Below are 4,602 nucleotides of genomic sequence, written 5' to 3' on the forward strand. Positions count from 1 at the left end.
ATCCTCCGCTTCCACTCGGGCCACCGGCAGGTTTCAACAGTGATACATGAAAGGTGGGAGAAATACGATAATTAGAAGGCAGTTGGAGTCGATATGACACTGGGTTAATTTGTCCCACATACCTGGGACTGAGTTTCTTGCAAGGTAAGCGCAGCCGAAGGTCCCGGGTGGAAAGCCACACCCACTGACCAATCGTCCACAGCAGGAACCTCAGACGGCTCGCCCGACCAAGGAAACAGAGGAGGTTGGAACCCCAGAACACACTGGAAGGGTGTTAGTTTCGTGGAAGGCTTGACAATTTTGTGCATATTCTGCCCAGGGATGAAAGTGGCTCCAATCGAATTGGTTCTGCTGGCAGTACATAAAAAAAAAAAACTGCGGGAGGAGTAGCGCGCAGAAAAAAAAAGTGGAAGAAGAAGAAGAAGAAGAAGAAGAAGAAGTATGCAGGAGAATAAGAATGGAGCTTTGCCTTTGGCAAGCACCATTAACTAGATTAAAAAGTTCGTTGAGACAAACTTTAAGTTGGCTTGAAAAAGCCTAGCCTGAAAGTTTAAAGTAGTTTATAAAGTTTAAAGTTTGAAAGTTTTCAGTTTGAAAGTTTCAGTTTTAGTTTAGTAGTTTTGATAGATAGATAGTCAGGGAAAGGTGGTTGCTAGGATTTTACTATGCGGTTGCTAAGGTACTTAGGATGGTTGCTAGGCTGTTGCTATGTGGTTGCTAGGGTACTCGGGGTGGTTGCTAAGGTGTTGCTATATGGTTGCTAGGGTACTCGGGGTGGTTGCTAGGGTGTTGCTATATGGTTGCTAGGGTACACAGAGTAGTTGCTAAGGTGTTGCTATGCGGTTGCTAGGGTACTCTGGGTGGTTGCTAGGGAGTTGCTATGGTAACCTGGGTGGTTGCTAAGGTGTTGCTAGGCAGTTGCTAGGGTGTTCTGGGTGGTTGTTAGGTGGTTGCTATGGTAACCTGGGTGGTTGCTATGATGTTGCTAGGTGGTTGGTAGTTGTCACAGATGGTTACTATGGAGTTTTTATGGAGTTTTTATAGTTATTAGCATGTTTTTAGCCCACTTTAGCACTTAGCTAATCACTATTAGCATGTAGTTATTCACTGCTAGCACGTGTAGCATTTTCAAGCCAACTTAATAATAATAAACGGAGCAATTCCAATAGGGTCCTCACACCATCGGTGCTCGGGCCCTAAATATAGCTGCGAGCAGCGATGGCGGGCCCAAGCCCGGTGGCACCGCCACCCTGGTGGCTTCAGGGCAACTGTGCACGGCGGGCAATAGGCATTTAAAACGGTAAAACATCAAAGGACTATGTCAAATTCACTCCACATTTACTGCACTACAAGGTGCCGCTATAGAGCCCCTCCTCCCTGCTCATTTTCAAAGGTTTACATTTGCCAAGTTTTAACATTATTCTGATGAATTTTGAAGCAAATCAGGTAGAAATAAGAGGGTGATCTCAATGTATGCTGAAAGTGACACATTTCCTGCATCCAGTTGGTGGCGCTATGACTTTGAATCACAATAGTCACATCCATGTGATCAGCCTTGTACAACGAAGACTAAGCCGAAGTTTCATCAAAATCAATTAATGTATGCAGAAGTTATAACACTTTGTTTCCCTTTTCTTGCCATAAATTCGTTGCCTCGCCACGGCCAAACCATTTGAGATATCCAAAATCCGTTTGCAATTAAGCAACTTCAATGTGTTAGCAACAAGTTAAAAAAAGCTTGGTGTAAATTGGATAAACCCTGTAGGAGTAGTAGTATAAAGTTCATAGCCTGTTTTTTCAAAAAAATTAACATTCAAACAAAAATAGCCGACTTCCTGTTGGTCAGAGCTAATGAATGTAAATTAGAAAATTGTCCAGCTTGATGAGAACAATATGTGTACCGAGTTTGGTGACTGTAGGAAAAACTAACCCCCCCACTTTTGGCAAAAGGTGGCGCTACTGAGCCCTTTCACCACGCCCATTTCTATGGCTTTGTCCATGTCTACTGGTTGACAATATTGATGTGTGTGTCGAGTTTCATGCAATTTGAAGCATGTTAAGAGCCTCAAAAACACTCAAGAATATTATTACCATGGCAACAATATTTCAAATATCAAAAATCCTGTCATAGGTCTACATCTGCTGTGTATTGACATTACACTGATGAAGTTTGAAGCAAATCAGGTAAAAATAAGAGGGTGATCTCAAAGCATTTCAAAAAGTGATACACTTCCTGCTGCCAGTTGGTGGCGCTATAACTTTGACTCACAATAGTCACATCCATGTGATCAGACTACTACAACTAACACACTTGTGAAGTTTCATAAAGATCAATATATGTATGCAGAAGTTATAACACACTTCCTGTTTCCCTTTTCTCGCCATAAATTTGTTGCCTCGCCAGACTCTGCGGCGTCCTAATGGCCGCGGATTCCAATGTGTGTGCAAATTTTCAGGAGTTTTTGAGCATGTTAAGGCCCCCAAAAAGCCCCTGAAGACGAAAAAAATAAAATAAAATACAAAATAAATAAATAAATAAATAAATAATAAATATAGCTGCGAGCAGCGATGACGGGCCAAAGCCCGGTGGCACCGCCACCCTGGTTGGTTCAGGTCAGCTGTGCACGGCGGGCAATGTGCATTTAAAACAATTAAACATAAAAGGACTATATCAATTTCAAACCACATTCACTGCAGCGGCTGATGCTCCTATGATGACAAACCACAAAAGCCACATGCATGAGATCGTTTAAATTGAGATGACTTTCATGTCACAGAATGTTATAAGTCTATTTCAAATGAGTGCAGAATATCATCATAATCTGAAATGTCTGGGTTTTTTCTCATTGCGAGTTCAGGCTGCATGATTTTAGCCCCGATTTTAGCTCGCAGACAGGTTTTGTGAAATCGCAGACAAATGCCCGAAATCACAGGCAAATCAGTGCTCTGTTATGCGAGTGCTCTGTCACAGTCTCTCCAACCATTTCCTCCTCCATATTCTTCTTTTTTTCTCTTGTTTTCGCTGCAAATCAGCACACAGGCCATTCGTATTGCAAGCTTCTTGCGGGCTACCATTTTTAATACGTGAGAACTCTTGCACGCATGATATCACATTGTTTTCTTGTCACATCTCCCGTGTGTTTGGTTGTGAAACAGGTTGCGTGCCAGACAGAGTTGTCTGCAATTCTTCCTATTGTAAAGTCATGTAGTGTGAAACCTTCTGTCTCCGATCCATCGTGCAGTTTGAACATAGCAGCGACTGATTGCTGGCCAAGATAGTCATGCAGTGTGAAAAGAACAATGACCCGACTACTTTGAAAATTATGCAGTCTGAAAAAAATAATCCAGCCTTAATGTGAATGTCTGTGGTTGCTGATGTTGTATAATCCTCACTCTTCTCTTCATGTGTTTTTTGACCTCCCTAGCTGTTGTTTGTGCACCAATCTTATGCACCAAAAGCATGCTTAAATTCAATTTTAATATGTGTGGTATAAGATAAAAAATAAAATGAAAAAAATTAATAAATAGAGCCAAATCTCAGAACCTGCCAAGACAATTTTAATGTCAGTTTCAGGTAATAATAAGGTAAATTTCTAAATTTTTCTGCTCACTTATGCAAGTTTTATTTTAAACAGAAACTTTTATAATCATGTGAAATTTTACTGAAACAGGGTTTTTTTAATAAATTTAAATCATGTCAATAAATAATGAATTTAAAAATTTGGTAAGACTTTATAATAACTGCACACTGTGAAGCATTAGTTAAGTATTAGTAAATAGTCAATTCATCATTTATAAAGCATTGATAGACATTAGTAAGCAGTTTATAAATACAGCTATAAATGCTTTGTTCTTGATTTATAAGCATATCTTTAATGTGTTTAATAATTGTGTTTTCATACTTTATTAATGATCAATTTTTCATTTCTAAAATTAAGTATTACATTACTTACAAACCAGTCCTCACACTTCTCCATGTGTTTTTTTGACCTCCCTGAGCTGTTATTTGTGCACCAATCTTATGCACCAAAAGCATGTTTCATTTAATTTCAATATATGTGGTATACAATGAAAATAAATAAATAAATAAATAAATGTAACCAAATCACAGAACCTGCAAAGGCAATTTTAATGTCAGTCTCAGGAAACTTATATGTCAGAAACTTTAATGACAGTCCATATATGAAACTTAGTCGGCCGACGAAGAAAAACTGCCCGATGGCCGACCGTCGGCTTGGTGTGTTCCGGCCTTAAGGATGAAGTGAAAAACCTGTTGGGTCGGGGCTCATTTCCCTGGACCAGTGTGACTCAAGTAAAACAAAAACCTGGCGAAAACCCCTTAGAATATGTTGAGCGTTTCCGTACTGCATATGACAATTACTGTGCTGCAAATAACAATCGTGAAGATTATGACTCTGCCATTGTGATTGAATCAGCTACAAGCGGGCTGAGCAAACAATACAGAGACTTGCTTATGAGCAGCGAGGTGGATTTTCCCAATTGGGAGAGTTTGCTTCGCTGGTGTTCAGTAAGCTGAACAGTCGATTGCAAATGTCAGAGGATTCCAATACTGGTAAAGTATCTGCTGCTGCAGTTGAAGTC

Source organism: Chanodichthys erythropterus, chromosome 19 (genome assembly GCF_024489055.1).
Source record: "Chanodichthys erythropterus isolate Z2021 chromosome 19, ASM2448905v1, whole genome shotgun sequence".
In the NCBI taxonomy this organism is placed as follows: Eukaryota; Metazoa; Chordata; class Actinopteri; order Cypriniformes; family Xenocyprididae; genus Chanodichthys; species Chanodichthys erythropterus.